The 27,110-nt window shown below is 35.8% G+C and overlaps 1 long non-coding RNA gene across 1 annotated transcript; it reads right to left on the bottom strand.

Annotated features, from left to right (window-relative positions):
• Positions 1-759: 759 nt before the first annotated feature.
• LOC116278777 (uncharacterized) lies at positions 760-25,337 on the bottom strand. The gene is made up of 4 exons (XR_012074430.1): positions 25,218-25,337; positions 10,925-11,180; positions 4,436-4,491; positions 760-966 (listed from the first exon to the last, which is right to left on the bottom strand). It is a non-coding gene; the product is annotated as an uncharacterized lncRNA (long non-coding RNA).
• Between the last annotated feature and the right edge of the window lie 1,773 nt (positions 25,338-27,110).

Below are 27,110 nucleotides of genomic sequence, written 5' to 3'. Positions count from 1 at the left end.
AAATGGGACTGAACTCTAGAACGCAGTGTGCATAGAAGCCCCTGAGACTGACACCTTTCTGAACCTGCAACTAGATGAGTTAACAATATGTGAAACTGAAGGTAGTCACTTCTACCTGATTTATAATGTAATTTACCTGAACCTACTGTCAAGGTGTGTACTCTATTGTGTATTAGAAACCAGTTTCCAAGGAAGTTGACCAGTAAATTTTCGGATTTGACATGCAGAATCCTTCCATCTCTTTTAAGAAGGCACAAAGGCATTTAAGAAAAGTAAGACCAGCTGAAGTAGAAATTCCTTCCCCTTTACCAGAGTTCCCCCCCAACCTGTTCCTCTACCTTAACAATAGTACTATTGTGTAAGATGAAATTTACTTCATACATTAAAGTCTCAAAACATTAAGTAAAGGCATTACAAACTTTGTGGAAACAGAATGGTTCATTTAGGTAATCAGGCAGAAATTCAGGATAAATCCTGATTTTACTCAATTCAGCTAACTGAGACAAAGTAGTTTTGCTGTTGTTTTAATCTACATTTGATACATAATTTACATATTACTGAACCAGCAAAATTCTGTTCTCTGCAGCACAATGAAATGTGTTACAGAAATTGACAAAATAAGCCATGAATAGGAAATAAGATTGGAAAATAACTATCCAGTCTGAGATATTAAGGGAAACTAAGACATACTAGAGACAACAAGGAACCTGGAAAAAGATAACTATTCCAACCTGTAAATAAGAAAACAGTGGAGGCTCATTAATATTTAAGATACTAGTAAATTGAAACTGTAATTTAGGTGTCTGGTTTGAGTAGTTTTCTTTCACATATTTTTCCCATTCCAGAAGCAAGGCATTTTCACTTATTTTAAAGGTGGTAAATTAAGTATAGACACAACTTGAGGTTTGTACCAACCTGTAATACGACATGGATATGCATTTAACATTGAGAAGTTTGTCTGTAGACCTAGGAGCAAGACAAAATCATTAGCTCCAAGTTTTCTCAGCCAGAGTTCTTTCTGTGACCTAAAAAACCTAATGCTAGCTAGTCTCCAAAGTCCTACCGCACATCCACCTCTCTGACCTCATTTCTACTAAGCACTGTTACCATTACCCTTCTCCTATAACAGCATGGCATGTTCTAGCCCTGGGGCCTTTGCACTGACTTTTCTCTATCTGGAAGGATCTTTCCACCAGATACGTGCATGGCTAGATCTCTCACTTATGTTCCATCTTTGCTCAGATGTCACTTTTTCAAGGAAGTCTACTCTGACCATCCATTTAAAATGTTGCCCCTCCCCCAGCATCCTCATAAAAGACTCCAAAAGGAAAAGCCCTAATTAAAAATGATTAAAAACAAAATCCTTGGTGTTGAAAGAATCTTGTTTTTTTTTCTAATTGATCATTGTGTGTTCCTATCTTGCAATTAATGGAGGAATTACTTTTACTGTCACTAGAATACCGGAGAGAAGTTTATGACAGAATTGTAAACTCAACTTTTCCCTTCACCTTATATCACTTGCTAATATTTTCAATGACGGTTATGAGCCCGCTGCAGGTGTGTGTTTGGGGGGGTGGGTGATGAAGATAAAATATGTTAAAAACTAACTTTCTTCTGATATCTTGGGCATGAGTCAAAGTTAATTTGCTAGCAAGGGAAGCAAAGTAAATAAAGTACACCATTTTCAGAGAGTTGTGGAAGTTGAGTTACAAAGTTGGGAAAGAGAATGCATACAGAAGCAGCTAACTTTAAAAAAATAAAATAAGCACCTAATCTGGCACAGATTGCAGTTTCATTCCATGTGATCTTAAAAACATCCTATCAGTTGTTGCAGAGGAAACCTGGGGGAGGCTGACCTGAGATGCCACATTCTTTGGCTATCAATCAGAAATTTAAAACTAAACTAAACAATCCATCTTAAGGAACACATGATAAGGATACATCTGTGGCTGTTATTGCAAAAGGTCTAACTCCTCAACAGCAGTGTCCCGTCTATCCAATTAACATAGGAAAGGATGACAAAAAGAGGTCAGAGGCAAAAATCAAGTGTGTGATGCGTTTGAACAGGCACTGCCAGTGATTTCTAAACCTCCAAACAATTCAGAATATCCAGTTTGCCTATTTTTTTAATTTTAAAGCAAAGAAGAAATTCTACATAGTCAGGTTGTCATATAATGACTATAATTCAAAAAACTGGAAAAGTATAGCATCAGCCTCTCAAGCAAATTATGTCTATCAAACAGTTGTCACATTTAATCTTTTGACTTCTTAAGCCATTTTATTAACTCTAGTTTCTTCATAATGCAATATCATCAGTGTCACCTACCACCTCTACTAAACGTTAAGTATGTTCCTTAGCAAGGTCCAATATCAAAGCCAGTGAACCAATATTGAAATAATGCATTGTCAACAGAGGAGACACATTCCAGGAACAAATAGCAGATACCCTGATTCTTACAACTTTAGCACAACAGTTAGAAATTTCAGGGCATTTAAGAGTGATCTGTGCTTCAAATAGCTTAGCATGTGCCTTTTTCTACGTGGTTTTTTTTGAGGAAATACTGAGGCAACTCAAGAGTAAAAGAGGCAGAAATAATATGAAGCTTTCCTAATCACAGATGCAGCCATAAAATAATAATGTTCAGAAGTCTCTTCAATAATAGTTCCATAATGGTACCAAGACCTCAGTAGAAAGGATCATATTATAAATGCATAGAGGTCTATAGTGTATTTCAGATAGATAGACCATTGACAACCCCAGTCAATAGTTCTAAAAATATTTTCACATCGAAAAAATTAGAACTTGAGCACTTTTCAAACAGTTAATTCTCAACTATGAATACTGTTTTCAGTATCTGGGCCAGGTGCTGTGGCAGGCATTTCACATACATTTAACGACTGAAAAAAGACCATCACAAAAATAGATCTGATTACTGTTCAGGCCATGAGAGGTTTAGTACCTTTCCCCAGGTCACCTATCAAAGATACATATTATCAACATGATTTTAATGTTGACTTTGATCACCTGGTTGAGGTAGTATTTATCAGGTTTCTTCACTGCAAAGTTACTTTTTCCCTTTTCTGTACTATACTCTTTGGAAAAAAGTCAATACGCACAGCTCACACTTAAGGAACAGTAACATGCTCCTCTTTGAATACAGATCTATATAAATTATTTCAAATTATTTCGCATAGGACATGTGTCTACTCCATTTTTCATTGATTCAATCATTTGTTTATATGAGTATGGACTCAGATACTTATTTTATACTTTGGATTAAATCCAATGCTATTGTATTTTGTTACTCAAATTGTCTCATCTTTGGCTGTTGGGAGCTCCTTCAGTTGTCGTATATTCTTTTAAAATATTCCCATCAGTGGAATGGTTTTTTGTTTGCTTTTGTTTGTTGAGCACTTCCTCACTTTCTCATACTATAAGATACTCCAGCCTCATTATACACTAGTCCTATAATCAGCCATTTCTCTAAGGAACTTTCATTCCTTTATTGGAGAATGGTATTGGAAACCAAGATCTAGGCACTGGTTGTGTTCTTTGCTACTCATGGTGTCCTTTCTTTTCAGCCCTTGCAATTGAGAAAGCAAGGAAATGTACGCATGTGCACTAATCCATATATACACACCTATCTATGTATAGTTCTGTTTGGAACCACCTATACCTATATGAAACTAAACATAAATTCATCCTGATGGCTCCACTCTAACCCATTACCAGACGGATCATTCTAGCCTTTCTCTTTTCTTTCTATCTTTTTTCTTTCTTTCTTTTTTCTTTCTTTCTTTCTTTCTTTTTTTTTTGTGGCTTATCTGTAAATTTTCACCCCAACAATGAGAAACCTGGTTCCTACTATCTGCCACCCATTTATTTACTTGTTCAATTTCAATATGCATGTATAGCAGTATCAGAATTGTTAGCCCATAACCCCTTGTGGAATAATTTTATTAACTAGAGTATAGTGTCTAGATGTAGTTTATTTTATCCTGAGTCTTAACAAATGTCAGTCATTTCCAAAGTTGCTTAGTTCAGCACCTTTTCCCCGACTCCTTTCAGTGAGGTCATTTCTTATATTTGTAATACAGTTAGACTCTCTTGTTGCAGTCTACTTTCTTTCTTGACATTCCCCCCAACAGCCTAAATAATTTGAATTTTTTTAATTTGTATAGACTAAGTTTCACTCTTTGTACTGTCTTTTGACAAATGCACTATGTCATATCATACAGAATAGTTTCACAGCCCTAAAACATAAAGGAAATGAGAAATGCATGATGAAATTATTTTTAAATTTTTACCTATAGACCCAAACAACTAGTGATTTTATCAAAGAAACGTCACTTGGATGTAGATAGAGATATCAATAAATATACATATGTATCTATATTATATACATCTATATAAGATATATTGGGTACATAATACCTGATACTAACTTCTTGCCATGTGCCAGGCTCCAGTCTAAGTGCTTCACAGCCACCCTAGAAGATAAGAACTGTTATTATTTCCATTTTACAGATGAGGAAACTGGGACTCAGAGAGTTAAATCTCAGTAGTGGAGACAATATTTAATGAAAAAAATAAAAAATATACATACATATGTGTGTACCCTGTATAGTTATATAATGCAGAATTATATGTATGTATATACTGTGTCTTCAATTATATTAAATCAGGTAACTTTAAAAACTTAATTATTTCTATGGCCTTGTCCCCAATTTCTTGTGCGAGTCATAAGAATACTGACTGGTCTTTGACCTCCTGTTTCTGCCTTCAGCCAAAGGAGGAAATGAGAAGAGGAATCAGTACTCATAGATAGGACCTAATACGTCCACATATTTCAGGCTTACATCAGCTAGTTCCATTTTTACAGAGTAAGGGTGAAATCAAAGACTGCTATTACATTGCTTCCTACTTTAATAGCTTAACAACCAAGGTTAAAAAAAAAAAGATTGTTCTCAGAACTACTAGTGTTTTTAAATGGTAACATATTACACAAATTGGCATGAGGTTAATGAAACCTATCTTTACCCTTGAATATGTGGAGATCTTTCTATTTTCAATAAAAATTTTAAATTTAAAAATAACTGTAATAGATGTACACACAATTGAATGGAAGAGATATTAGACATATGCCGCATAATACTGGCTGTGGAATGAGAAGAATAGAAGCCTGAGAAGATTTGCATTGTGGTTCTGTCTTTACTATTAAATAGGATTAAACCTTGGAAGGGAAAATTCATAATTCAGTGTCTTTTTCTGCAAAGTTAGGAGGTTGAAATACATAATTAAATTATGTGTATATTACTGTGTACATTCATACAGTCAGTTGTTATTTGAAGCGCTGGGCAATGCACTGTGGTTCAAGATCAAATGCTCTTTTCTTTCAGATTTCTTTCAATTTTAAAACTGGTAATTATGATAGGAAGTAAGCTGCAGTTCATTTTCCTATCACTTTCCTTCAACAAGCATATTCATCATCACCTTTTTCAAAAACCATGCTACCGAGCAAAGGCTGCCCTGAACTGCTTTCCGTGTAGTAACGAACTCCTTGAATTGCCACCTTTCCACTTAAAATGAGACACCTCCTACCTTATAATGGTCATGTGTATCATTATCCATGAACAGAGAAATCAAAAAAGTCAAGATAAGATCTAGCGTATAAAAAACAAAGCAAATAATCAAATAAAAAGTATTTAAAATCACACTACTTTTGAAATCTATAGAACATTCACCTGATTTGGATGGATAAGATTTCATCTTGGTTCACTAAATCAGCAAAATGCTGAGGGCTTCACATTTTATTTTTAAAAATAGATATCCTTTTTGGGTTTTCCTGTTGCTGGGGAAGTGTTCTTTCTGTTGCTAACAGAGAGCTAAATGTTCTGCTTTGAATGGGACATGTTTGTTTTTATCAGGAGAGGCAGAAGGATGAATGAAGGAATCCCTTTTTTTAAGTTTGTGTTTCTATAAATGAGATGTATGCTTTCTGGGTAAAGGCATACAATTGGCTATTTACCAGAGTATCCTTTAATAGAATCACAGAATTTGCTCATTTGTTTACACATTATTTTATTCACTAAGACTTAAATGGGCTAGCTATTTAGTTTCTAAGATCACAGGGTTATAGAATTCATATTGAAACATCTATTACCATTCAATCTCTAATGGTTAGAATGTACAAAGAGGTTATCATCTTTGCATTTTTGCCTGATATAATTTAGCCTCAAAAGGAGGAGGGATTAGAAATAGATGAGATTTGGCTTTTCCTTCAAATCTTATGATCATATAATTAAAGTACAAACCATCTTGCTTTTCATCTGTATATATTACTGTTTGTACTGTTTAGAGCAGGAAACTGAAGGGGGAATATCACAGGCAAACAAATTTGAACAAAATACTATGGTGTACGCTGCTTAAAACTGTATTTAAAAAGAAAAAGGCCATTCTGGCTATCCTAAGGTTGAGGTAAGAATTACAGAATTTTTTTTATATGTAGTTTTCTTAACCTACAATTAAATTCTATATTATCACTACCTTAATTGTATTGTAGTACTCTGTGAAAGACTGTTGATTTTTTTAAATAACAGCTTTTATTTTGTTTGAAGCTGTGTCTTTGGGTAATTTATCAAGTTTATAGTTTACAGTTATGCCAGAAACTTTGGTTACACTGAAACTCTATGCTGTGAAATTGTAATTGAGTTTTCATCTTCCAAATTTCATTTTGTGTCTTTAGAAGTAAACTGTTAATCTGTGAGCCATTGGCTTTTTGGGAAAGAGGGAATATTTCATAATATCTTTCTAAATCATTCTGTGGCACAAGGATGCTGTATTGGCGGAGTCATTTCATTTTCCTCCTGGGCATTGAGGGAGATTACAAATCCTCCCTATCTATGTATGTGGGGTCAGGCAACTAACTCAAATTAATGGAATGTAGCAATCCTCCACTCTCGGCACCTTCCAGGGTGACCTTGGATGCTACCTGAGATAACAGAGACTTGACGTGGAAGGAACCATACAGGAGAACCTGTCCACCAGATCAAAAAAAAAAAAAAAAACCCAAAACCAAAACCAAAAAAAAAAAGCCCAACTTTGGACTTTGCATAAGTGACAAGTTCTTTTATTACCATGGGTTGTTGTTACAATGTTAAAACTCTCTTTAATTCTACTTAATGACAGTAGAAAGTGTCTAACCTGAGGAATCCTCACTTTCCCCCTACACCTTCAAAATGAGGGGACTGTTTTACGTGATATTTCTTAAGGAGATCCTCAATCATTACACGTTTTTTAAGGAAAACCACTTTAATAAGTCGTGGCCTGGGTGTTACAGTTTAGACAGACAGAGATAGACACACACATGGAGCTGCTAAAAATTTCTGGGGGAGAGGAATGGGCTAAAGACCTTGTTCCATGCTGTCTTCTCAGAAAAGCAAACCAAAGAAGATAATGGGATAGAAAAGACAGTCAGGGACAGGCATGAACCAGAATCAGGACCAGTTGGTCTGAAAATCTTGAGCACCTTCCCAGAGAGTTCTAGTAGCCACAAACCAAGTATGTGGCCCAATTAGGAACTAAGGAGGGAGTACAGACAGGTGTGTTTGGCTCAGGAATTCCATCAAAGAATGACTTCCTGGTCACCTGGAAGGTTTTGCCCTGGGGATGTCTTACAGATACTCTTCACCTCTGACAGAGTCTCCCACACTGAACAGTTCACTCAGGAACAAGGGAACTAATGTTTATTAAACACCTCCTCTGGGCCAGGTGCATTATGTTTCTTGTTATCTTTAAACCACCTGGTAAGTAGTGTTAGCCCCATTTTTAAAATGAGGAAGTTAAGGCTCAGAAGGTTATTTAATTTGTCTGAGTTCTCTGCTAATAAATAGCAAGTTGATGTCAACTTTCCAACTTGAAACTCAACTCTTTTTTTTTTTTTTTTAACTGTACCTTCCACAACCTCAGCCTCAGATTTGGGAGGTGATATACCTTTTGAATGGCCAACAAAAATCTCTCTTTTCCCCAAGCGTTTCCTGCTTTTTACAGCCCAGATCTCTTGAGGATCTCTTGAAATAAACTATCATTTATCTAATGATGACTTCTTATTTCAGTTTACCCACTTTTCCCCCTTCTCATACAAGAAGAGACAAGGCTATGAGCCCAATAGGGTTTTATCTTATTTCTTGTGTTATTTATCAAAATCTAACCATAGTTCTACTCTAATGGAAACACTTCTTAACTCTCTTGACTGTAAAAGGCTAATCTCACATATTTATTGGATTTTTCTTATTATCATGCATTATATTCAGCTAATCTCACAGAACCCACTCTTAGCCTCTTTATCATTGACAGCAATGTGATTTTCATGTGTCTGCCTCAGGCCTATTGGGCTCGGTCTCATGCCAAACCTGTACTGTAAGCTAAGAGTAACTGGTCTGTTTCCTTCCTTCTGCCTCCCTTTCTAAGCGAGACAGAGCTGTGTCAGTTCTGTTCTCCTTCACTTTTCTCCCCCGGAGACTTATACTTTTGTGATTTTTCCAGACTTATTACATCCCTCTCTCTCTTCATCTACTTCTGACATTGACAAACCCATCATAATCAACTCCTCCTCTCTCTCTGTAGGCTAATCCCTAGTCCCTAAAGTATCCCTCATGACCGTGGTCATAAGCTGCCTCTAAGCCCCATTCAAGCCGAAAGGGATGACTCTGTGATCTGTGACCACCAGAAAGAACAAACCACAAAGTCGAGTGGGCCTATTTTGCTGCAGCGATGGACATTTACAAGAAGTTAAGTCCAGCTGATTTGCAAAGTCTTTCATTTTTGATACCAAAATCTACCATTATAAGTTTATTATCAGTCATTTCTGATGATTTTTCTCCTAAGCTCCAAATTATCTCTCCCATATTTATTAGTCTCATTCATTATCTCTTTTCTTTTTAACCAATTCCTTAGAAACATGTTTGGTATACTATACCTCACACAATTGTATGCTTTTCTTTGCTTTGCTCATTTTAAGAAATAAAGACTAAATGTAAAATGTATACAGAGGAAACCAATAAGTTTTTACAACTGTGCAATGTTTCAAAGCATCAAGTCTGTACTCAATATCAAAAATAAAATAATTACCAAATGACACAATTACTATCCAGTTTTCAACTTAATTTATTCTGCAGTTACTCTCATTTACCCATGTCTTTTATTGCTTAAAGCACATGAGGGTTTGAGTTGCCAGAAAGCCAACAAGCAGACACTTCTGTATTCAATGCTAAATACATAAAAGTAAAGTAATATACTGAGAGTGTTTCTCACTGTTATTTTCCTTTATTCCTATTTCTTGGCCAAAACATATTCACTAAAAGAGAGCAGTATATCTGAGATAAACAGCATATTCTTAGTATTCATTGTCCCACTTTGTCTAGTATAGTTTTTTAGAAGATTATTAGAGTGTGAAAGAGATTCTGATGGAGTTTGTAATGTGAAGAAATGGAAGTCAATTTCAATCACATACATCAATGAAGGAGCAGAAGACGCTTTCAGAGATTCTGCTTTTGCTTCCTTTTCTAACTAAAATATAAAGCTTACAGAAATTATACTTTTTTGTAAATGTAATAAAATAACCTCTCAGTCACTTGCACTAACAAAAGAGAAAATGGATTTGAAAAATCCAGAATAGTGAATAATTTAAAACTTGTCAATCTATACAGTAAAACTACTGAAATTTGAGTGTATCTAATACTGGAAATCCACCTAGTTATATTTATTGAGCATATTGTTTTAGATAAATCATAGAGATACCATGGTAGAACCTTGATTTCACATGTCAGCTCTCTATTTTACAATAACTTCAAGTTATTATTTCACTACCCATTTCATAGAAATCATGAAAACCATCAGTAATGGTGTGCTGGAGCTGGTTCAGACTGACTCATGAACTAGAGGAATGGTTAAAATTCTTGGAATTTTATTAGTCATTTTTTAGATATAGTAATTATTAAAAATTAAAGTATATAAACTTATAATTAAATACATTATATAAAACAAAGTAATAAATACTCAAAAATCATCACTTCCTAATATTTTACTACTTTTTATTATTATCTATATTTTTAAGGTTATTTACACCTATAGTATGGTGAAAATACGATAGAATTGTGTGCTAGTTCACATTTCTTCCCAATTCTTCGTTTATTGATGTCCCATTGGTAGCTTAAAATTGGCTGTGGTGGGAGTATTTACACCATGGAAATAGGCAAATACTACAAATCAAGGCTTGAGTTATTGTTTTGTTGATTTTCTAGAATTGAGGAAGTGATCAAGAACATGTTATTAATGCATATTAAACTTAGAAAGTGTTAATGCTTAGCAGTTACATTGTAAGTAACACACAAAAAAATTGAGGAACTATCCTTCCAGTATTCAAAAACTATTACTCAGTTCAGCAAAGAAGTTGTTCACACCACTGATGAAGGAAGTTTTGGCACTTTACTTGTCAACAAAAAAGAAAATATCAACCAACATTCATGTTCATCAAACACTTGTCAATTGCAAGCATAGTTTAGCCAGGATACAAGAAGAGCAAAAATCAACAAAAGCATTAGAAGAGACTCAATTATTCAAGTAATAACAATCTTTTAACATTGTATCATTTTAAATAAATTATGTGCCACTCATTATTTATATTAATAAAATATATAATAAACTTTTGTGCATCTATAAATAAATGCATGCATTTTTTTTCCAGAGAGCCAGTTTACCTGCTCATTCCTACCTAGCAATGATGCTCTGACAGCCTTCACACAGCCTCAGTTTATTAATTGGTTGTCAGCTTATTCCCCTCTCCTCCAGTGTCACATTTGGTTGGTTATGACTTGAAATAGTTCTCAGATAAAGATTGAAAAAAGGTAATTCCTTGGTCTTTACCTCTGTTGTCTTGTACTCTTGATGCAGGACTCTTTCTTTAGTTACAGACTTTGCCTCCCTTGCTGCAGAGGTGGCCATGGAACTTGAACTTGTTTACTTTGAACTAGCAGTGATTAGTGGATTTACAAGTGACCTAAGCAGAGATAAAGTCCTTCTCTAGGTTTGATACCTAGATGCTCAAGAATGCTGTTTCTCCTGGGGTTGCTAAGCAGGATCTGCTGGCAGGCATGTTTTCAGCCACATAAAGACAGCATCTCTGCAATGATGAGACAAAATGGAATTAATATGCCTAGAGAAATAAACAGAAATGAGTAGCAGATAGAGTATGTTGAGTTCTCAGATCAGTTCTTCCTATAAGCTTTGCTTCCTATAGCCATTTATGAGTTATTTCAATATCTTTCCAGCTACATGGACCAACACATTTTATCTTTGCAGTAAGATAACGTGAGCTGGTTTTCTCTTACTTGCAATATTAGATTATTGACTAAGGCAAATTCCTATTCACTTAATGGACAGACTTCAGTGAGTCTAAACTGCCTGACATTGTATGCAAGATTTTTTTTTATTTGTGTATTAAGTGCATTCCCCTCACCCCTGCTGCCCCCACACTGAGAACAGGGTTCATAGCTTCCCTCAGATACACGAGAAGACCTATAAACCCCACAAAAGCTGACTGAAGTTAACTGTGAGTCAAAATAAACTAAACCAATAGCTTTCTGTATCAGAATTCGCTCAGCATATATATGACACCAACCTAGAGGTGATTACATTCACCTGAGTATGAATTTGTCTTTACCTGATGTTTTCAACCTAGATTTTAAGGCTTCCTAAGAGTGTTAAACCCCAAAGGCACTTAATTTTCATTTAATACTTTCCTTATTGTTACCTTCTTCACATACTAGCCTATTTCTACACGTGTGATATTGCTAGCATATTTCTCAAGAGAGACTAAAATGGGAGGCACTTGTTATTCACTTGACTTATGAAACTTCAAGGAAGTTGAGCATCTAATAAGAAGTCAGTATCTATATTCTAAAAATATTCTCATTTTAAAGTATTTTAAAAATTACTCTTATCTATCTTTAGAAATAATCAATAATATCAGGCATTAAATCCAAATCTGATAAATATAGCTCAGTTGTTTTAAAATTACTTTCAAAAAGACTTCTGGGTTAAGAGGCTAATTAAATTAAGCTATAGGGCAGTAAGAATCTTTACTGGGGTAAATTAAAACTGGGCTCAATATGAATGAGAAAACAGTGAAATTTAAGAAACCCACCTTGTTCTCCTGTGATGTTAGCTCTCAAGTGGAAAATAACTGTATTTGATAAAAAGCAAAATAAAGTGCTCCCAATATGATGCATTCAATACCTTTACTTCAGAAAAAGGTAAAGCAATTTCAGAGGATGATTTTTGTCCAAAGAAAGTAATTTATTGCTTGGATAAGCATGACATAGGAGGCTGTGCAGGTCCCACTCACCTAACTGAAGCAATATTTTGTTAGCCTTTCTAAGAGTTTTGGTTGATTGTACCTATTGCACTAAAAAGAAATTATTTAAATCTCATTTAAAATATAGTCAAATTTTCTTTGAAAATAAATTTGGTTTGAAAATTAAAATGTGATACATTTAAGTTTCTAAAAAATGGAAACACTTTGTCATCAGAGCCAATAGGCAACATTACAAATATCCTGTTAAGGCAGAAGTCAATAAATAATGTTTAAGGCTTACACTGAATACAACTAGACTAAGATATCAGGTTAGTTGGTAAAGTCTAGCAATGAGAGCTTAAGAACTAAAGCTATCAAATTAACTGGATCTTTTTAAGAAAGAAATGACTACACTTAAACTTTACTCTTAGTTGAAATTTAGTGTTGCTTCTCTAAATCATATAAACCATTAAGTTGAGAATGATTAATCAATGCACAGAGAAAAAATTCTATCCTTAATTCTAAGGCTGTGGTAGATTACACTTATTTAATGGGCAGTTGATAAGGATAGCTAACATTCTTGGAGTCTATAAGTGTCTTCATGGAAACTTCTTATGCTATTGGCTATAATGTTAATCCAAACATATACAAATAGCTTGATAGATAAGCATGACACAGGAAGTTGTGAAGGCCCTTATCACCAAACAAACAATATTTTCCCATCCTCTAACATATAGCTTAAAAGAAAGGCTTGGTACAATCAGAGTAAGGGATTGACCCCTGGATGTTTCTGACAACAGAACTCAGATTTTCAGGATAGTTCATTATAACAGAAGTACAAGTTAATATGGCCCTAGATGTTCAGCTCTAAGAAGATAAAGTTAGAGGCAAAGAAATCTGGTTTGGGATGAGAAATATTCTTATTCTTATTCTTCATTATCTACTTATTGATATCATTCATTTCTCCTATAAGATGCTCTACACTGACATCAAAAGTAGAAATGTATCCCAAACTAAAAATACTGTATAAACTGAGCTTGATATATATTAAAGTCACTATTCAAGGTAACATGCAAAGAGAATTCAAAAAGGCAAAATAAATAATCAACAGATCCATGTGGCAACTCTTCACACTAAAGACTACATAGATACTGAGGAGTATATAAAACACCACACGCTCTCATATACACAGCACTGACTAAGAGTTGGAATTTTTTACTTTTCTACTATCAGGGAGAAAATTACAAGCAGATGATATGTACAGTTCATTGATATGCTTAATACACTTACCCCATGAAGTGTAGAGAAACTATCAAAAAAGAAATTCATATGAACAGTGTTCCAAACATTTAGGAAGTTAATGTTATATTTCAGAAGGGTAATGATTGAATACCATTTTTTATTTCATACAAGTTACTTAAATAGGTGCATAAGTTTTTCTCCTACATATAAAAAGGTGATAATACTAAATGGCAAAAAAACAATCAATTGACATTTCCAGAAGAAGGGCAAATAATGTGACATCTTTCATAGCTGACAAGATTCCTACTAGAGGCCTGGTACACTGTCCTCTACTGGGTTTCTTCTTCTACCTATTTCTCATTTGCAAGCTTGTTCTTGCAAGATTAACATCCTAGCCAAATTAATAACCTTTGTTTCTGGAAAGAACCCCTGCCCTTGCTACTATTTCATTTTAATAAACTGGGATCAGTAAGCTAAAAAAAAAAAATCTTAAGCTCCTCTTTACCAGTCTCTCCTGAAATACAGCATCTAGAATTAGTCCTAAGCAATCACCTTTGTACTTTCTCTTCTCATACCATATCCTGACCTCTCTGTTTTCTGATTCACAAGTAACTCACAAACAGATGGTAACTCAGACCCAATAGACAGAAAGCAAACCTGTAAGGGTGGGGGAGAAAGACAACCAAATGTTGCAACAGTTCAAGTTCAAGTACATAGGAGGCCAAAAGTTTACTTCAATATGTCTAACTTTAAGAACTCTACAGTCCATTTTAAGTTTAAAATTTCGTCTCTTCTTTTTCCAAAAATTCCACTTCTATCCCCTACCCTGGAGCATTAAGACCATCTTTTCTACTCTCCTCAAATTTGAAAGTGGGAAATTTTAAAAGAATGAAGGCAACAGGCATTGTGAGGAAAAACATGGGTCTCAGAGTTGATTTGGGGTCAGAACACAATATTTAAAATGTTAGTGTAAACCCTTTAAAAAAATAAGAGAACGGTTTGCATAACTTTGTTTAATAGACAACTGATTGGTCTTTGGTGATAAAATAATTATTAAAGTACCAGGAATCAACAAATGAAGTTAGACTGTTCGCCATAATTAATACTTCTACAATTTGAAAATAACATGTGGGGTGAGGGGGAAGTAAGGCAGGAAATTTAGAATTTCTGTGGGACATTGTAACTTTTTTACTCAGTGACTATTAATGAAGGTCAATTTTAAATTATATTTAAAAGCAGAGATTAACAGTATTATAGGATGCAATTTAGTAAAACTTAAGAGTTCATATTTTATAAACTCTCTAGATAAAGACAGCATTCTGCAAAGATACTAGTAATGAGACACTTCCTGCAATGTAATAATTATATTGTAGTTAGTCATTAGTTTGTAGGCCTTTTTCTATAAAATTGAGCTCATTGAAGGAAAGAAGCCTATCTTTGTATCCACAGGTCCTACACAAGATGTGATTCAAATGTCTGTGCAGTTGATTAATGTACTTACTTATATTGTTATGGAACATAAACTCAAATGAAAGTTTATACTGTATTAGAATCAGTTTTGAAGATTTTTATAAGAGAGATGCTCAGTCCTCAATCCAGACACATGCCTAGATATGCTTTAAAAGCTCTATAAATTGATACATCTTTCCATAACATGATAAATATGTAAAGAATCACTGGAGGCATCCCCATCAAAGTCAAGAAAAAGGCAAAGATGCCTATTGGCTCTACTACTGTTAAACTTCAATTGGAGGTGTTAGCCAATTCAGTCTTACAAGAGAGAATAAGCAGAAGTGTAAGAATCAAAAATGAAAGAGCAAAACCATATCTAATAACGTATGATATGTTGGTATACTTAGAACAGAGGAGAATCAATGCTAAGACTAACAAAAAGAAGGAAATAACTTTTAATAAGGTAGCAGATATTAAATTAACATAAAATCAATAGCTTTCACAGATAAAAAATAACCACTTAAAATATATAATTGAAGAAAAAATATTCATAATAACAACCAAAATATAAATACTTAGAAATAGTCTTAACTAAAAAGTGTTTAACCTATGTAAGGAAAACTAAAATACTCTAAAACTCAGAAAGTAGACCTGAAGAAATGGAAAGACTCCCCTTATTTTTTAATAGGACAACTCAAAATTATAAAGATGTAAATTCACTCCAAGTTAATATGTACATTTAATGTTGTCCTAGTAAAAATACTCTGAAATTTACTTGTTTGTTTGGTGAAGATAGGTGACTCTGAGTAAAACGGAAAAATAAACATGCAAGAGTAGCTAAACAAAGAAACTCTAAGTGAGTGAGGACTAGCCCTATGTGATATAAACAGGCTATAAAGCCTCTATAATTAAAATAGCAGGGAGTAGATGCATGAATAGAGAGACCAATGGAATAGAATACCGAGTCCAGAAATACCTCCAACTGCATGTGGAATTAAGTACATGATAAAGATGGCAGTTTAAATCACTGAGATAAATGATGAACTTATAAAAAATGTACAAGAATATTAGATAGAATTTTGGAAAAAGACAAAATTAGACACATACCTCACCCAAACATAAGAGAAAACTCTTAATACATCAATTATCTAAATGTAAAATATTAAATCATGTAAGTACTAGAGAAAAACATGGGAGAATTTATTTAACACATGTGTGTATGGAAAACTTGTCTAACTATGACTCAATATTCAGAAGCATTAAAAGGAAATATGTGACTTCCCAGCCCTTATTGCTGAAAGAATTTCTGTTCCATGGGAGGTTGAGGCTATCCTCACCAGAGCAGGGAAAATCAGTCAGAGATATCTGGCCTGAATTCTGGGACTATAGGATCAGTATCCTAGAGTGTTTGTGCACCCTGGGCAGATGTGTCTCTAAGTGCAGACTTCCTCTACCCCTCACAGTGTTGCTCACTTCTAATACTTCATATTCTGTCTTTGCTTTCCTACCTGGCATTTCATGAAGACTGGGACCTCTAGCCTGCTTCTCTAATACTCAGGGTCCCTGCATAGAATTTACTACTGTCTTCCCACTAAAAAAAAAATCATGTCTTCTTCCTCAAGTCCCCATACCATTAGTCATTGACTAAAGCCTTTCCCTAAATAATAACCCAGAATCATCAAATCAACTTCTTCCAGTATTTACATTTCCCTGTAAATACAGTTTATTACCCTGATGTGACATGGACTCCTTGTATTGCCTCTGATCTCTGATCTCTATTATTACCTGTTAGAACCAAGCCCAGGAGACCAGGGCTTCTTTCAACTTTGCAATTTGGACTACTGGCCTGGCTTCCTCAGCATCTTCCCCAAGAGAGAAGTCAGTCTTCTCAGTGACCCTTTGCCCATGCAATCCTGTCCTCCTTCTCCGCATCCAGTCCTCATTAATCAAGTTAGCTGGCTAAACCCATGTCATTTGACCATTAGTTTAATCACCTACTTGCTCTTCATTATGCTGTGGTAGGTAGGCATCACAAAGCTCACCTCTATCAGTTCTCTTTCTAGAAACAATGTGCATTATGCTTCTCTGCCCACTTTTTAGTTAGGTGGCACTGCCATAGGTTGAGCTCCCCAGATGTAGTCTTAAGACAAGAATATGTGTGAAAGTGAGGTATTAAGAAAATGTTCTCCACAGAGACTAATAAGGAAGTGATGGAAGCAAAGCAAGAAATGAAATAAAGTCGAGCAAGAGTATAAGCTAAGGCACAAGTCCCACATAGGACAGGCTTTAACATGATCCCACAGGAGAATTTTGGATGGTGAGTGATACTTCTGAGTTGTCCTAAGCTGAGGAAAGAGAGTTGAGCTCAAAACGGTCATTAATGAACCAAAAGTCACTGGCATGTGAATGCCAAGCACTTCTGGCTCTCTGTGCAGAGCAGTTCCAGCAGCTCAAAGGCAGGCTGCCAAAGAAGAGCCACGGTGCCAGCCATTAAATTCACTCACGCTAGGGATTTAAGGAGCTAGGACAAGGAGGGACGTTGTCTGTCTACGTTAGGACCTATGTGAGTAGTTCTGGCTGGTGATTTTTGGATGGAAATTACTATCACAGGTGAATTTAATGTCCAGTATGCAATCCTCCAGCATTTAATTCTCTTGTCTTGGCAACCTAGAAGTCTACCTGCTTCCAACAATCCAGCACCACAAGATGGTGGAGTCTTGTCAGCCTGTACCTTGAGTTACTGGGGCAGAGCCTCCTTCTGCTCTGTGCTGCACATTTCTTTTAAGTGAGAAATCAACTTAATCTGGGTTTGTTATTATGGTATCTCCTTTCCTAACCTGACGAACACATTTATCATTTATACATTCTCTATTCAAAAATATTTGTTCAACAAATACTATGTGCTCAGTATCATGCTCAAGAACATAAAGACAGAGAATAATATTTTTCTCTCAAAAAGGCCATTGTCACAATAGAGCTACACTGTGGGATCCAGAGTGCTTTCTGAACAATGAATAAGAGGCTCTGAATCAGCCAGCAGTTTAGGCAAGGCTTCTTAGAGGAGGGTACATATGAGTTAAGTTATAAAACATGAGTGGAAATTAGCTAGAAACATAAAGGGCTAGGGAAAAAAGGTTACCTCAGGCAGTGAGAACATGAGAGGCAAAGCTCAGATTCAGGAGGCACAGGACAGGATACACCAATGACTCACCAAATATAACAATACACAAAGTAGTATTTTGATACTTTGTTTGTTGCAGTTTGGCCTATCAGGTTGAGGCACAGACCAGTTAACTGACAGGAAGCCATTTCAAATGAGCTAGTTCATGACCTAAGGCAAATTACTATTTTACCTCACTGTGTCCTGTTTACATATTCTGAAAGATAAAGGTACTGCCCTGCTTCATAAGGATGTTGTTTAATTAATATTTGAGGTTGCTTTGAAAATACCAAGCCCTTCTCAAAGGTGAAGAACTAGCACAACTTCCTTGGGAGCTGTGTTGACAAAAGGCTTTCAAATCTTTAGACTGGAATAAATGTAAAGAAGAAAATAATTATCAGTTCCCTTTCACTAATACTAAGGGAATTTCTACTGCTGTGTCTTTAATAATCTCAGGCTAAAAAAAAAAAATAGAAAAGGTATGGTCATTCCATGACAAGGTTAACACTTCACAGTAGATGTGAAAAATTTTAAGATGGGAACATTTTCAAAGTGACCATCGCTGGAAGATGCCTCCAGGGAACAAGTACTCAGATGGTCCATTTTGAAATTTAAATGCAAATGATGATGATGATGATGATGATAACTAATATTTAATAAGAAAATACTATGTTCTGAAACTGTTTGAAGAGTTTTTCCATGTATTATCTGTCCTAATTCTCTAGACAACCTTTTGCCATAGGTTTATTACTGTCCCTGTCTTACAGATAAGGAAATGCAGGCACAGAGAGTCAGTACTCAGTACTGACTCAGTAACCTTGGTGGCTCATGGGTCTAGCAGCATTCCCAAGTACTCACGTGGCTCTGAACTCTTGTTTCTTTGTATCTTTTCACACCACCCACAGTTTTCTGATGCGTCTCATGGGTAGAATAATGCCTTTAAGGTATTATCATACTCAGGGTAAAACTTTGGTATGTGTGGCTAGACTAATAAAAATAATTATTTTAGAAAGAAAACCATGTGGAAAAAATTAATTCAAATTCATCTTTTCCCTGATCACTTTTGTTGATTGTATTTAGTGGCCCCATCTATTTTCAAGATCAACTGCTGCCAAGATCATGAAGGATTTCTGATTTTTTTCCTCAGGAACAATTGTGAGTATGCATTTTTTTTTTTGGTGCACAATTGCTCTTGAATTTTCTGCCCATATTTGATGCTACTTCCTAGGTCAGACAGAACCAGAAACTCTGCCATGGGCCCATTTTACTGACCAGACCCATCCACAGGTTTCTTCTTTGCCTGGGCTAGGATATGACATTAGGCAATAATACACCCCAAAATAATCCCCTAGAAAATTATTTCTTTGTTTTCTAAGCACCAAGAACATGCACCTGACTATATTGTATTTTCATTATTTGAAAATATATTAATATATGCAAATGGTCTGAGCTACATATTTATTAAGAAATATTGGTATTGGGTAAAGTTTCCCCTTATAGGATATACTCTGAGAACCCTATTCAGACTATGGCATAAAAAAAATGCTAATATAGGTCAAAATTCAAGTAATACAATTGGTGTGTGAGTAGTATGATCTATTACGTTAATATGAAAAATACAATTATGAAAGCAGAGTCGTGTCCACTTCTCCAGCTGGCATGTCCTATTGTTTTTATTTGCATAGAATATTAGTCAGGCTTCTAATTGTCAAGTGATAGACCCACAGGAGAGTAATGAAAACAATAGCTAATATTTATTGAGCACTTACAATATACCTGGCATTTTGTCACTGGCAAAGCCCACTGGGGTCGCCTGGAAAAATGAGATGGAATCTATATGATGAGTTAAGGTCTACCCTCTTCTTTTGTGCGTAGTCCGGTTTCACTTGCCTGTGGGATTAACAGGTGGGATTAGAGTTCCCAGCGCAGAACAGCTGCACCTGATACCTTGATTCAAGATGGCGGTGGCAGCGGGCCTTGTGCAGAGATGCTGCGCCCGGCACTGCAGAAGCCCGGCCACAGGCAGAAGCGCCCTGATCTGGTGCACTGAGCAGCACAGCTGCACAGGATGGGTGAGAACTCCGCCCCCTCGCTTTCCCTCTGATGAGATCCCTATAAAGCAGCCTCGCCCACAGCTCCTCCAATCACCCTGCACCGACTCACAGTTTTCCCATTTATCACTTATTTCCTGTAGAAAATATCCTTTGCTCTCTAGGGGTTTACTTATTACTTCTAGAAAGTTTTGTTTTAAAAAATGGCCTGCCATTTAGCAGATGTTGACACGAGTCAAAAATTACAAGGGTGAACAATTAGGAGAGATTAAGGGAGAAAGGTTAGGGTCTGGGGCTCCAGACCTTTATCAGTTCAGATAGCAGCCACTCAAAAGTAAGTAATAGATAGGAAGAGACATGATTGGGAGTAGAAAGGAGAAGAAAATAGAAAGAGAATTACCTTGTATTCACACAGGTGGTGAATCCTGGAATCAAATCCCAGCCTGTCAGATTCCAAATCCTTCCTACCATTTTTCTGTTCACAGTAGTGCCGCCTGTGGTGCTTCTGTTGCAGTAGTCTGAGGTAAGATGACTTTCCCAGTCTCTTCTCAAAACAACGTAAATCTAAGTGGTCCCTTGTCTTTTGAGGTTCATGGCTAGTGTGCAGTAGAACTAGCCAGGAAGAAAAGTTAAGAGAAGGGCTGAGGCAGAGAAGCAGCAGAGCCTAGTGACTAGTCTATGGGCTCTTGGAGCCTAACCTTTTGATGTTCAAATTCCAGCTTCATTATTTACTACTTATGTCCCCTTGGATCAATTACTTAAAACTTTTCATGCATAAGTTTTCTTATCTGCAAACTGGGGACATAGTAATACCTGGTTCATGGAGCTTTTTAAAAACATGAAATAAATATTGCAAAGCACAGAGAATAATGCCTTTCACATGGGTAGAATTCAATTCATGCTGTAAGATGTTTCAATATAAATGGCAAGACACTGAGTTATGGTTGGATGTAGGGGTAGAAACCAAAAGGGCAATGAAGATTGAGCATTGAAATCCTCTAAAACAGACAAAAATGGCTTAGTGGAAGGGGGAGAAGAAAAAGAAAAAACGTGTAGGGGGGCTTCTAGGCAAGTTGAACTGAAAGAATAAGGTGCAAATATCAAATCCTGGGAAGTGATATATAATTTAACAACACAGAAATTGCTAGAGAGTGAGGAGAAACCCTTTCTGGCTGACTGCAGAAGCAGCACAGGCAAGCATTTCCTAAGGGAAGCTGGAAGAGATGCAGAGACACCTATGGAGAACTCAGAGGAGGTGGAGGAAAGCTGTGAAAAATAGTCAGGATTAAGTACAAATATGTACTCAAGAGATTGGGTTATGGAGGTCCCAAAGAGAATAATGGAAATGAGGGGGAAAGGATTGTTGAAAGAGAATTTTAGGAGAGAAAAAAAGAGGCTAATAAATTTGGGCTGGGGAAGTGGGTGGGGAAAATAAGAATGAGGAAGTTCTGGAATAAGAGAAAGAAGTAGTACGTTATATGAGGCAGAAAGGAGTCAACAACCTATTTTCCATGCACCAAGAGACTTAAAGATAAATCAGGTATGACGCCAGGGTTGAGAAGTGAGGGAAGTCAGGTTATAAACATATAGTCACAGAACTGTGCAGGTGCAGAGTTCTACGGCTTATTTCTAAACCCTCATCTCACAGAGATTCTCAGCTTGACCCAGAAAATGTGTACTCCCAGTACAGCACACACACAGAAGTACAGCTTGATCCATGCTGCATTTGGGTGGTTAAGATGTAGAAATCCTTTTCCACTTGTGGGTAGGTGCAAATTTAGAATAAGAATGAGCTGTTCACCATTTATTAAGTTGGCTGGGTTCTGTGATGGCGACTGCATTAATTTCAAGGTTTCTGACAAGGGTACAATTTTAGAACAACCTAGTTAAGGAAGTGAAAATATCGGCTCTTCAGACCTTAGAACAAATAACTGTCATATTTAAATCTGAATAGTTCACCCAGATTTTGACAGTGATCCTGGTGTGCAGTAGAAGCTTCTGCCACCCCCCAACATCCCACAGTGTGACTGTAAGTGAAGCAGGACTTCAAATAGGTTATGAATGGAAGAGTTGGATTGAATGTAATTTTGTTCTAGGAATTTATAACATAAGGCATTCTAAATAAATTGACTTCTTTTTTGGAGCACATATATATGTTAATATATTAACTATATTTTCCCAAAGATTCAACTTTTCTAACTATAGCCAATAAATATCAACATATTTTATTTCTAGTAGCCTTGTATTTTCCTCATAGAAACATTACTTTTTTGGAGGAAGACATTCCAAGTATATAGAGACATTAACTTAAAAGAGTGCAAAGTAAAGGACTTCTGTGTACATGTTAAGTATTGAGACATTAAAAAAAAAAATCTCAAATTGATAGAATCATTTTTATGTTATATTTTGATCTGAATTAAAATCTCAACTCTAGGTGGCAGTTTACTCCATCATTTACTTATGTTCATTTAACAAGCAGTAGATTCATTCACAGTTTTTCCATGAATGCATAATTTTGTGTAAAAATTAGTCCTGGCTCTCAGTAGCTGTTAAAAATAGACTTGATTTTAGGAATAAAATCATGGCTTGAGATGCAGGTTTTCTGTGTATCTTGTCATTCTTGGTTTCATTAAGTTGATGGGATGAAGCAAGAAAGAATAAGGATGAACATTTTAACTAATTTTTTTTGAGGAATGTAATCCTCAAATCATGGCAACCATTCTGTGTCAAGATTGTGTTTCTATCATACAGAATAGAATTTAGTATGAATAATTATTTCATGAATACACTAATTTTCAGAAATACCAAGGATGGCCAAGACTGAATTTTCTCAGATTGTTTAAGGATATTAATTTACTAGACAAAAAAAAAATCCTATTAAAAACGAAGATGACTCGTATCTGTTTGTCTGCATCTCACTGATGGAAATAGCAAATGCTACACTTTATTTGGGTCACCAAGGACCAAAATACTCAGACTGCCCGATTAAAAACTATACTTCCAGAGAGCCAGTGGATAAATATTATAGACTTTGTCAATCATATGGCCTCTGTTGGAACTAAACTCTGCCATCAGAACACAAAAGCAGCCCTGGACAATATGTAAACAAACAGGCATGACTTTGTCAATAAAAATTTAGTTATTAAAAAAGAAAATCTATACTTCACCTAACCCACTTAGCATGAGGTGTTTTGTTTTATTTCACATTCATAAGGACTCTAACAATGGAATATGCAAAATAACTCCAAGCATTTATCACCCAAATAACTTACTACAGTTCATAGTTTGATTTTTTTCAGTACTAGCAAGAGAAAAATGGAGAAGGACTTAAATTGTCCTTAAATTAGATTTCCTTTAGAATGGGGATAATAACAGTACCTCTTTGTGCTGTTGTGAACTTGAAATAGGATATTTGTATATAGTGACTGGCACCAGACAATTAGTACCTATTAGTTATTCTTATTCTTACTAATCCTTTTTTTCTTTATTAATAATGGGGATCAACTAGAATCTCAAAGAGACTGGTCATTGTGACAAACTCAAAAGAGTTTTTAGTTATGGAGTTGAGTTGCATGCTTTTGGCTCCCCTGAGCCTAGCCCTGTCTCCAACCTCTCCTACATGTAAAAGGAACATAGGAAAAAGCCATATGGCATGGGTGTAGGGGGTGAGAATATTAGTCACTGAAGTGAGAAAATGAACAATTTCCAAAATGTGTCTAATTGTTTATAAAAATGAATATAAAACTATATTTGGTAAAGTTGGAATGGTTTCTGCATTTCTCCTTGATATATGTATATGTCTCTATATATGTATATCTACATATATATACATATATATAATATGTGTGGATGGAGAGAGATATATGCATTGTAATGTCATCATCATCTGCACTCTCATTTTATTGAATGATACTCTTCAGGGTTTATATAGAAAGCAAAGGTACCAACCCTTATCATGGAATGTAATATTTTACTTCACTCCAGTTCCATTTCTAAATCATTCACATAAATATGTCTAAATAAAACATCCCTGTGGCAGAGCTTCCTAACTGCAATACCACAAAGGGAATAGATAACATGTATGCTGTTATATTGATCCTCAAAGTTGTCAGGATTCCTAGGTGGGGCCTGGAGCAGTTCTGCATGGGCCAGTTGCCCTCGGTGTACCCAGCCTCATTCATTTAACCCAGATGCTATACAAATACTACTTCTATGCATACTTTTATATGAAAAAGGTTGGAAAAAACTATCTTAGGATCACTAGGTGTTCCCACCCACTACCAAGGACTGAATATGCTCCATAATTATATGACTTCTCAATCATCTTCCCCCAAAAGAATACTTACTGGTCAAATACAAAAGCTTTTGATGACTCCCCATTGCCTATTGAGCAAAGCCCAAACGTCTTATGATGGTATTCAAGCCTATACACTGTTTGACTCTGGGCTACCCTTTCACATCTATTTCCCACCAATATCCCATACCTCTCACTGGAATGCACTTTCTTTACCTCATTTCCACATACCCAAAACCTGTGTGATTCAAAAGCAACTGTTTCTATATGCCGTTCTTGATTCCTCCATCTGGAACTAATCCTTGATTTTCTATGTAACCTCAACATTTTATTTTGCTCTCTAAATGGCCGTTTCCATGTTTTATAAGCATTTTGTATCCAAGTGTTAACTATTGATCTCAACTCCATGTAGCTAAAAATTACCTAATTACCCAAAATAAGAACTTAAACATATAATTTTGATTTCTCATTCATATAAATAAAGTCCAGAAGGAGGCAGCTAAGAGTTGTCTCTGTCTTCCATAGTGTCACTAACCTACATCCTTCTGTGTTGTTGCTCTGCCTTACTTGGCATATGGCTCCAACCTCATGGTCCAAGATGGTTGCTCAAGTTGGGGCCATTATATCAGCAATCTAAGCAGCTGAAGACAGAAGAAGAACCTTACCTTTGCACTTTAAGGATGCTTTCTGCAAGTTGTATGCACCACTTCTACCTCTATTCCATTAGCCAGGATTGAATCACATGTCCATATCTAGCAATCAGGTCGGTTGAAAAGGCAGGCTTTATTCCACAGGGCCACATGCCTAATTAAAAAAAAAGAGAGAGAGAGAGAGAGAGAGAGAGAGATTACATTACCAGAGGGGAAAGAGGATGATCTAAGGGACAGCTATTAATCTCTGCTTCATTCATCTATGAAAAATAAACTTTTTGAAAAACAGATCCAAGTTTGATTAAATTTTGTAATCCTGGAATTGGGAAGAGTGCTTTATATATATTAATATTGAACAAATACATGTACGTGTTAAGAGTTAGCTGTGACGATGCTAATCATCTATTCTTTTATTTACTCTGTTACTTCAAGTGACTTTGAATGTTGAGTTTGAATATATTTGGAGTCGATCTTATTTTAATAGGCACACCTGACTATAGGACATTGAGAACCAAAGTGATATTTAAATGTAGGGAAGTGAAATGAAAAGAAATCACTCTGAACATTTGGACAATAGGAATCTGGAAATCATGCGCATTAGACTTGTGTTAACACCAAATTTGCATGTTATTATTGGCAAGCCTGTTGTCATTGCTCTACTCCAGCTACTGCCACATGCACAAGTAAGTTTACAAATCTCACCCTTTCCTGATTATTGAAACATTGGCATTGTCAATTATAAATTAAAAGAAGAAGAAATGTGAATCACTCTCCTTGTTCCTTCTCTCTAAGGCCAGTGACAAGTTGTGTCACTTTGTCGCTAATAGCTGCTTGGATTTGAAGTTTTCTCAAATTTACCTGTCAACTCCCCACCTTCACCAATGGAAGATGTTAGCTTTGGAGAAGTTAAGACATATTCCTATAAAAGCCCTCACCCGTACCCCCGCCATACACTGTAAGTTATAATTTGATGTCCCTAGCTCTATTCTGAGATTATGATTTTGGTAGAAGACTGTTGAATTTCACTTTCTAGTTCTCTTTCTATGGGTCATTATTTAGGCCTCGAGAATTTTCTGTCATGTTCTACAGACACATTACTGTGAGAAAAAGACCTTTCATTTGGGCAAGAATAGGAAGAAGAGGGGAGTAGAAACTAAAAAACTGTGAGAACTTAAAAACAAGTTGTACCTCTGTCTCTTACATTTTCTTAAAAGTGGCTACAATCTCCTAATTTCCTTTGAATTCCTTTTATGTGCCTATCACCACAGAGTAGACTTTATTGTTAAACTTCAGCATTTGATTTATTAATTAATTTGATTGGTTTTGATTAAGTTCAGAAACTTAATCTTCTATAAACTAACAGGAAGATTTAAAATTAAACCCACCCATTCATTCAACAAATACTTGAGTGGCCATGCTGTGTAAGGTACAAACATCAACACATAAAAGGAATACAGAGATGAATCCCAAATCAGGTTGGCTCTCAGGAAGATGACAAGCTAACCTCACAAGGTAAGCATCATATAAGAGGTATTGGTCAGCATTAGGTATAGATGTGAGTAACAGTAATGGTTTAATGAAGATATTTCTTATCTATTTTAAGAACTCCAGAGGTAATTGGTTCCAATAGTGAATCTGGGGGCAGGGTGCCCTCCTGGCATTTCCAAGGCTCTTTCATGGGGCCATGTTGCTTTTGGAGGTGCAGCCTTTATTATCAGTCAGTGGGAAAGGGGAAGGCAAAGAAGAAGGTATGCCCTCTGTATTAGTTCCCTAGGGCTGCTGAAACAAATTGCTAGGAAATTGGTGGTTTAAAACAAAAGAAATTAATTTTCTTACAGTTTTGGAGGCCAGAAATTTGAAATCAAGGTGGGACAGGGCCATCCTCCCTCCAAAGTTCCTGCTGGAGAA

This window comes from Vicugna pacos, chromosome 7 (assembly GCF_048564905.1).
Source record: "Vicugna pacos chromosome 7, VicPac4, whole genome shotgun sequence".
NCBI classification, from domain to species: Eukaryota; Metazoa; Chordata; class Mammalia; order Artiodactyla; family Camelidae; genus Vicugna; species Vicugna pacos.
This window is presented reverse-complemented; position numbering and strand designations above follow the sequence as displayed.